Consider the following 10,226-nt stretch of genomic DNA (forward strand, 5'->3'; position numbering starts at 1 on the left):
AACAGAGACAATCCTTGCCCCACAACGAGCTCACAGTCTAAAAGGGGGAGACAGACAATGAAACTAAACAAAAGAAGTAGTCAGGCATCAGTACCATGAAGATTGTCAGCTGTGTGACTGTGGGCAAGTCACTCAACTTCTCTGGGCCTCAGTGACCTCATCTGTAAAATGGGGATTAAGACTGTGAGCCCCACGTGGGACAACCTGCTTACCCTGTATCTACTCCAGCTCTTAGAACAGTGCTCTGCACATAGTAAGCGCTTAACAAATACCAACCTTATTATTATTATAAAGAGAATCATATAGAGATACACACATTATTAATAAAAATAGAGCAATAAATATGCACAAATATACCAGTGCTGTGGGGATGGGAAGGGGGAAGAGCAGAGGGAGTAGGGGCGTTGGGGAGGGGAGGAGGAGCAGAGGAAAAGGGGGGCTCAGTCTGTGAAGGCCTGGAGGAAGTGACCTCTCAGTAATAATAATTGCGATATTTGTTAAACGCTTACTATGTGCCAACCACTCTTCTAAGCGCTGAGGTAGATATAGCGTATTAAGGTTGTCCCACTTGAGGCTCACAGTCTTAATCCCCATTTTACAGATGAGGTAACCGAGGCCCGGAGAAATAAAGTGATTTGCCCAAAGTCACCCAGCAGATTGGTGGTGGAGACAGAATAAGAACTCAGACCCTCTGACTCCTAAGCCCCTGCTCTGTCCCCTGAGACATGCTGCTTCTCAGTAGGGCTTGGAAGAGGGGAAGAGGGATTTTTCGAGGAAGTCCCCTCTTCTGGCCACGAGAACTTTCCCCAAAGGGCCCCTACTCAACGTGCCTTATTTCCTCCCCTGAAGCCCATTACCTAATAGCTGATGGAGCCCCTGCAGCCCTTGACACACGTTTGCACATGTCTGCACACGCTTGCCCATGCACACCCCTCTGGCCTAGGAAATTTGACACTTGCCCTCCTAAAGAGGGAGAGGTAAAAAGCTCCCAGCCCCAAAACATTCATTGCACCGGAATTTATTTCACCAGGAATTGTACTTCAAATTGTACTTTCCAAGCGCTTAGTATAGTGCTCTGCACACAGTAAGTGCTCAATAAATATGATTGCATTGAATTGACCCAGAGTGCTAACCGTTTCTCAAGGGGAAATGCGGTTCCAGGTAGCAGATGAGCGTGGGAAATGTTTTCTTGGAGGAAGCGTATTAAGGGCTAAATGAAGAAACAGGCCATGATTATCTGTTTTACATATTTCCACGCCAATAACCCGGGCAAAGCCCACACAGCGTAGGTGGCTTGTTGCCTAGTGTTGATGCTATGGAAAGATGCCTACTTAGAGAGGGGAGAGAAACAGCAACAGTTAAAGGCCAAAAATAATGATTTAAGAAAATCCCACAAACTACAGGAAGTTCGTGTTTTGGATTTTTTTTTTTTGGTACAAGACCATGACTATAGGGAGAAAAGTTTAGTAGATTATGTAACTTTTGCTGATGGAGAAATGTTGCTCCTGTTGTCTGTAGCAAAATGCTATTTATTGCCTGATTTGCTGGTTACAGGAAGACACCAGGAAAACCGGGTAGTCTGTTTTGCGTGGTGCAAGGGATGTTATTTTCAGATAAAACTAGAATTCTCCTGGCATTTTAATCAGAGTAATGCAAGTAGGTGGTGATGAGTCAGCCCTCTAGACTGTAAGCTCATTCATTCAATGGTATTTATTGAGCACTTACTGTGTGCAAAACACTGTACTAAAGGCTTGGGAGGTACAGTTCAGCAACAAATAGAGACAAGCTCCTTATGGGCAGGAAATGTGTCTGTTTATTGTTGTATTGTACTCTCCCAATCGCTTAGTACAGTGCTCCGCACACAGTATGTGCTAAATAAATACGATTGCATGAATTAAGTAATCTTTGCTGGAAGATTCAAGTTTTTTTAACCCTAAGTTTGATTTTATCCACATGATGCATGTCAAATTTAACTTTTCGGAAATATGAAGTTTGCATCATAGATATCAAAAGGAAATTTGTGACTTTAGATTTCCCTAATGAAAAGTGAATGATCAAAATAGATGGCCCCATTTCCTTAGCCTGGGAGGTTCAGTGAATACAAAGGAAGTGATTTTCTCAAGTAGTAGGAGCCTCCAGTTTGCAGGCACACTGTGAGATTGCCTGAGGCTAAAGACACTGGCCTGACTTCCTGGTTAAACAGTGGAATTATTAAGGAGGTTTTTAGTTGAGGGGCTATCTCTATATTTTCAGTCCTGAAAACTGAACTATTTTATGTTTCGTTGGCTCCCTGTGATAGAAGTTTGAATCATTCATCTGCCGTGTCATACACAATAATAGCTTCTGGGTCGGTGTGGAAGTCATAATAGTAGTTACAAATTTATCTCACATTGAAAATGGAGAGGAAAAGGGTTTCTAGCTGTATGGGGCCAGTGGCTCAATCATGGGAGGTATAGTGGAAAGAGGGAGAGAAGAAGAAAGGGACACCTGGGACTGCCATCCAAGCTGAAGGTTGCTGACTGAAGAATCACTTCAGGGTCTTGCTTGGTGGGCAGACTCAACAGGAATCCTGAAAATATCTGGCTAATCTAGTTGACAGCGATCGATGGGACAGCGATTGATCCTCCTGTTTGGCAAATTCCCCATGAATTGGCCATTATTGAGGCCTTGAAGCCTATCATTTGTGGTGGGAGAGTTGTAAATACAATTGAATGAATGAATAAGGTACTAACTTAGTGGAACCTGACCAGTACCCAGTGACCATCCTGGCAACAGAATGGTTGTCTATGGAGGGGCACTTTTTATGGTACTTGTTAAGGGCTTACTAGGTGCCAAGCACTGTACTGAGCGCTGGGGTAGATACAAGCAAATCCGGTTGGACACCGTCCATCTCCCATATGGAGCTCACGGTCTTAATCCCCATTTTCAGATGAGGTAATTGAGGCAAAGAGAAGTTAAGTGACTTGGTCAAGGTCACACAGTGACAAGTGGTGGAGCTGGGATTAGAACTCAAGTCTGACGCATAGGCCCATACTATATCCATGAGGCCACAGTGCTTGTTATGAGGTTGGAGCACTTTGGGGGGAGGGGAAGGGTAAGCTTTAGGTCAACAGAAATAAGATCGAATACAGGATTTCTGAGGGTTTCGTTGGAGTTGGCAACTGCTGAGTGATTTTTTTTTTCCATTCCACATGAGTCAAGTACTAAATTTCAAACTTCCTAGTGCTCTAAAGTTGCTAAGAGCAGGTGTTTGGAGGTTGGGGACAGGGATGACTGCTCTTTCTGCATTCATTCTTGATGGAGTCTATTTGTAAAAAAAATATTCCCAGCAGTTGTCAATCTTGACCAGGTATGCTCCTCTTTAAATGAGTAGGTGGCAGCGAAGCAAGGAAGAGGAGGTGGCTGCTACTGATACCTTGGTGTTCTAACTGTCCGTATTTGCAGATATCCAGATATTTTTATAGGATTTACGGACTTGACTTATTTTAGCTTGTATTTCTGGCCTGCCCATAAATTCAGAAGATGATGGTATTTCTTAAGTGCTTATTATCTATGAAGCCCTTTTCTAAATGTTGGGCTAGATCCAAATGAATCAGCTTTGTCACAGTCCTTGTTCCATATTACGCTCACAGTCTTAATCCCCATTTTATAGATGACGTAACTGAGGCCCAGAGAAGTGAAGTGACTTACCCAAGGTCACACGGCAAAGTGAAGGAGCCCAGGATTAGAACCCAGGTCCTTCTGACTCCCAAGCCCATGCTCTATACACGAGGCCATGTTCCTTGCCCCATAGTGGTACGTTAGGAGCAAAATTCACTCTTCTGACTGCTAATTCTTGTAAACAATGGTTTCAAGACCCTCGCCAAGTCTTTTAGTTTTCCTATTCATTAGAATATCTGAATCCTACCTCCCAGTGGCACTGCAAAGAGTAAAATAAAATAAATCATGTAAGGTGCTTAATTCAGGAAATTGAGAAGCAGCATGGCCTAAATTAATCATATTTATTGAATGCTTTCTGTGTACAGAACTCTGTACTAAGCGCTTGGGAGAGTACATTATAACAGAGTCGGTAGACATGTTCCCTACCCACAATGAGTTTACAGTCTAGAGGCCTAGTAGAAAAAGCACAGGCCTGATTGTCAGAGAATCTGGGTTCTAACCCTGGCTTTGCCACTTGCCTGCTGTATGACCTTGGGCAAGTCACTTAACTTCTCTGTGCTTCAGTTTCTGCATTTGTAAAATGGGAATTAAATCCTACTTCCTCTGGTCTATACTGCCAGCCCCATGCTTGATAGGGACTGTGTCCTACCTGATAACCTTGTACCTGGCCCAGTACTTATAGCAGCGATTGACACTTAGTAAGTGCTAAAGAAGTAAAGCAGTGGAAAGAGTGTGGGCCTGGGGCTTAGAGGACCTGGGTTAATCTTGGCATTGCTGTTTGACTTTAGACAAGACACTTAACTTCTCTGTGCCAGTTTCTACATCTGTAAAATAGAGATTTAATACATGTTCTTACTCCTTAGACTGTGAGCTATGTGGGATAGGAACTGTGTCGCACTTGATTACCCTGTTTCTACCCAAGCTCCTAGAAAAGTGTTTAGCACATATTAAGTCCTTAACAAATAGCACACTTATTATTGTATAATAACTTTTTGACTGTATTGCTTACATCTGATCCATTGCTTATACCTTTTCCTTTAATGGAACTTCTTGAAACCTCTCACTTTCCACAAGAGAACTAACTAAACCACAAAAGAAAAGCAATAATCACCTGATCCATCAATTGTACCTAATGAGTACTTACTGCGTGCAGAACACTGTAATAATAATAATATTAATAATTATACTATTTGTTAAGTGCTTTATTATATACCTGGCATTGGACTAAGCGCTGGGGTGGATACAAGCAAATCAGGTTGGACACAGTCCCTATCCGACATGGGGCTCACAGCCTCAAACCCCATTTTACAGATCAGGTAACTGAGACACAGAGAAGTGAAGTGAATTGTCCAAGGTCACAGAGCAGACAAGGTGCTTGGGAGCACACAATCTAACAGAATTTGTAGACACATTCCCTGCCACAAGGATCTTAGAGCAGGTAAAGAAACATTAAAATAAATTATAGAAATGTAAAAGTGCTGTGGGGCTGGGGGTGGGTTAACTGTAAAGTGCTTAAAGGGTACAAATCAGAGTGCAAGCATGATGCAGAAGGGAAAGGGAGTAGAGTTTCAGGCCATAGGCAGGATGTGGGTGAAGGGTGGAGAGCGAGATATACAAAATGGAGGTACAGTGAATTGGTTGGTTTTAGAGGAGTGAAGTGAACATCTTGGGTAATAGTAGGAAATCAGCAAGGTAAAGGTAGGTGGGGGCAAGGTGATTGAGTGCTTTAAAGCTGCTAATAGGAGTTTCTATTTGATGCAGAGACAGGTGGGCAACCATGGAGTTTCTTGAGGACTGAAAAAACACGGACTGAATGGTTTTGAAGAAAAATGATCCGGGCAGCAGAGTGAAAAATGGATTGGAGCTTGTAGAGACAGGAGGCAGGGAGGTCAGTAGGTAGCTGATGAAGTAATAATAGTAATAATAATTACGGTACTTGTTAAGCGCTTACTAGGGACCAAGCACTGTCCTTAGTACTGGGATAGATATAAATTAATCAGATTGGACACAGTCCCTATCCCACATGGGGTTCACACTCTTAATCCCCATTTTACAGATGAGGTAACTGAGGGAGACTAGTCTGGGAAGTCCTCTTGGAGGAAATGTGCCTTCAATTAGGCTTTGAAGTTGGGGACTCAGTGAAGTCCACAAGTGAAGACTTGCTCGCTTGGTTCTTCCCCCAACCCAGGCTTACAGCACTTATGTCCGTATCTGAAATTAATTTATTTGTATCAATGTCCCCCATCTAGACTGTGAGCTCACTTTGGGCAGGGAATGTCTGTATTTATTGTTGTATTGTACTTTCCCAAGCATTTAGTTCAGTGCTGTGCACTCAATAAGCTTTCAATAAATACGATTGAATGATTCTACTACACTTAGATTGTTAGACACGTTTGGGATAGGTACTGGGGCCAACTTGATTAGCTTGTATTTACTCCAGTGCTTAGTACCATGAGTGGCATGTACTACCAACATTGTTTCTCATTATTTCTAGTGGAAAGAGCACCACTCATCTGCTGTGTGACCTTCGGCAAGCCACGGAATTTCTCTGTGTCTCAATTACCTCATCTGTAGAATGGGGATTAAGACTGTGAGTCCCACATGGGACAACCTGATTACCTTGTACCTACCCCAGCACTTAGAACAGTGCTTGGCACATAGTAAGTGCTTAACAAATATCATTATTATTATTATCATCCCTCATCATCATAATTATCGGTATGCAGCAGTAAATCAAATTGTCCATATTAGTTTTCCTAACATGATTTGAAAGGGGGGCTATTGTGGTAGTAGAAAATTGAATAGAATATTTGGTAATACTTATCACTGTCCTGGTCTCTTCATCCCACTGCAAGCCTATTTGACTATTGGGGATTCCCTGAGCTCTTTAGGGTAACAGTGAGGTGGGAAGATGGAGTGGGGGATGGAGAAACCCAAAATGCCACTCAGTTGGGTTTGCTGATTTCAGGGCTCCTATAGTAATCTAGTAGCTGGGACTCCCAAAAACAGTCGATTCGGACGTTCTGGGTAATCTCTGCCAAAATTAGTTTGAGGCCTGAAGTTAGATTTTCCACAAGCAGATACAGGCAAAGCAGTCATTTTCCACTAAAATATTGCCTGGCCCTATGCATCTAGAGGAAATGTTTCATAATAGAGTGGTGGAGATGCCAGGTCAGTTAGGTTGGCTCACTAATTCAGTAAATATTTGATTAGGGTTCATATTTGAGAGGCCATACAATGCTTGATTTTATTATACATAATAGAATGAGATCATCATTTTGTTTTTTCTTGTGGAGAGATTTTTGGAGTTCAGAATCTATTACATTGATTAGTGATGGGATGAAAGGATATCTTTTTCCGCTCCAATTTCCCCTTTGATTTTTATCTAAAAATCACTTGTACTAGTGGTTTGATGCCAGTTTGAAGATGTTCTAGCTATCATGTATACGTCTGTATAGGCATAGAGAATGTATTATGCTACCCTGTCTCAGGATGGCACCTGGAGAGTTTCCAGTACTCTAATAATAATGTTGGTATTTGTTAAGCGCTTACTATGTGCCGAGCACTGTTCTAAGCGCTGGGGTAGACACAGGGGAAGCAGGTTGTCCCACGTGGGGCTCACAGTCTTCATCCCCATTTTACAGATGAGGTAACTGAGGCACCGAGAAGTTAAGTGACTTGCCCAAAGTCACACAGCTGACAAGTGGCCGAGCCGGGATTCGAACCCATGACCTCTGACTCCAAAGCCCGTGCTCTTTCCGCTGAGCCACGACTCTACCAGTCTTGACTACGGGAGGGAGAGTCAAGCAGAGGCCTACCCATTCCATTCCTAGTTTGGGCAGTGGCTAACAAGTGGAAGGCAATCTGCTACAAGTCTAAACTCACCTATGCTGGGCAGCAGCGGTAGGGGAGAGAGTCAAGGGTGGACACTCAGTTTACTGCCTGGAAGAGGGCAGTGGTAAACCCCTTCCATATTTTTACCAAGAAAACTCTATGGATACATTGTCAAAACAATTGCAGATGGAGACAGGGTGTTCTCGAAGAGCTGTGTCTATGCAGTTCCTAAGATTTGGAGACAGCTCAACAGCATAAGACATTATACTGTACATCATTTTGCTAAAATCTCACTGCCATGTGAAGGAAGACTGCAAACATAGAATTGAATTTCTATGTACGTATAGATGCCTATTCCCCCCCCCCCCGCCCCTTTTTTTTGAGCAGGATAAATCATTTACCTTGTTGTATGCAAAGTGAAGAGCATTACTAGAGTATATACACTGATGGGTGCATGAATCAAATATTGATTTTTCATATATCATATCTTATTGAAAATAGCAGTACAGTAATAGTCTTTATCAATATTAAAGTGTAAATCGATGTTTCATTCTCCTGAACCATGGTTGAGTTTAATAATTTCCTCCTTTAAATACATTTTATCACGTTGGAGAATAAGATGACAGTGATCTAAAAAACATAATCAATAAAGAATTGAATAATTCCAAAATGACTAAAGATAGGATTTCTTTTGTCCTGTGCTCTTTTTGTCAATTAAAGAGAATTGTAAGCAATGTAAAAGTACACCGATTTTTTTCTGTGACTAATATGGAAGTTCCATTTGCATTTTATATTTTTCAAAATAAAATTTAAGAAAATGTAATGATTTCGTAGCCAAATTTCACTTATAGATTTTTTTGAAATTATTGAAAGAAAAGGGTAATAATAAAATAACATTTCAGACATTAATTATATGAATCCTGCATTGTATTTTTCCAATCATTCTGTATCCCATTTTGAAATATTGCTCATTTGGAAGGTTTGTGATAGTGATTAAATTATTTTCTGTAATCATCTGTGCATACTTTGTCACGTTTCATTTAATCTAATTGTGATCTGGGGCATGCCTACTATGCTAGCATTTTCTTCTTTGCAGTTGTAGAACTCCATTAGATCTTAGCACAAAAGCTAGTTTAACAAAGAGCAATAGTGGCATAGACACTGCATTTCCACATCAAACCTGAATACATAATCACTTTATACAGGACTCTATTAGAAACAGAGGTGAGGATGACTTTTGCATGCTTTGTGAGCCTACATAATCATTATAGATTGAATCTTAAACTCCTTCAAGGAAAGAAAAATGACTTACTGACTAGACACATCAAAGTTTATAAAAAAAAATACAGGAACAAAAAACCCTCGAAGTCCTATGGAAAATAGTTTTCAAAGTGGTCAGGGTGGAACTAGGGAAATTTAAAGTCTCATGGGAAAATGTGAGAAATGGAAGATGTGAATGGCTGAAATATAAAAGTGAGATTTGAATACAGAATTGACAAGTCAGACACCATTAAGAGAATTAAGTAACTCCGTGGATAGAGGTAAATTCTGCTATATGCATCACTGAATTACAAGATAATACTTCTTCATCACAGCATACTCTGGAAATAACAGTAGGAGAAATTGAATGGGCCATTTAGTGCTGGAAAGTAGTCAGGATTTGGAGGGAATGAAGCTTTCTCAGACATGCCATTTCATATTAGAGAATAAGAATAGGGAAGAGAAGGTTAACAGGATTTTTTCTTTGAACAACACAAAGGTGCCATCAAACTGTAGCATTTGATAATGCTCATTCAAAGAAGCCATTTACTCTATTGTCAGTGTTCTGTCATATCTTCACAAAGATACTGGTGAACAGTTTAAATACCCCTAGGCTTTAATCAGCCATGGGAACAGTCTGGATTTACAAATAATCCCTCAGCCTTGGATGTCTTGCACTCAGTGAATCACCTTCTTTAGAAGAATGCTACATACAACAAACCATTGTATAGAGGAGACAGTTGAAAATTACAATTTCATCTTGAGGTCTGCAGTGAGGGATTTGCAAGTCTCTGAAATCCTGTAGAGAAATAAGGAAAATCTGCATTACAGTACATTATTGCTTGCAGGGAAGAACCAGTGGGGATGCTTAGCACGTCTTTGCTCTTTCTGTTCTATGTGCTTCTGACAAACTGTGAAAAAGACCTTCGACTTGGTGGAAATAGTAGCAATACTGACAATGTAGAAAGAAAAGATTGAAAGAAACATGGAACGCCTCTCCTTGAAAAGTACTGATGGAGCAAAGCTTGTCGAGAAGTGTAGAAATCAAACTGAAGGGTTAAGTTAGATAAAGTGACACTCTTTGGTCTGAATTCTTCTGTTCTAATCTAAAGAAAATCTCAGATATGCTCAGATTGAAAGGGAATGGCAGCAAGGTGAATTAAGTGGCCCTGGCATAACCAAAATGACCCTGAAACGCTTTGTGTGAGACCCCTAAATAGCTGTACCTCGTGATTAGAAAAACAAATGAGCCAAATTAATGAATTCAACAAAATGAGAGGCTTAGAAGCTTTGTAAGGATTTAGATGAGTCTAAAAAGAAACATGCCATTTGAAAACAAGAAGGCTATTTAGTGGCCCAGTATGACTGGGGTAAAACAAATGTAATTTTGGAAAAGCCCAAAGCCATATCTCCCAGAAGCAGGTAAACTTTCAACATAAATGGGAAATTCAATCAATTTCCTAATTTGCTAA

This window comes from Ornithorhynchus anatinus, chromosome 1, assembly GCF_004115215.2.
Source record: "Ornithorhynchus anatinus isolate Pmale09 chromosome 1, mOrnAna1.pri.v4, whole genome shotgun sequence".
Classification (NCBI taxonomy): domain Eukaryota; kingdom Metazoa; phylum Chordata; class Mammalia; order Monotremata; family Ornithorhynchidae; genus Ornithorhynchus; species Ornithorhynchus anatinus.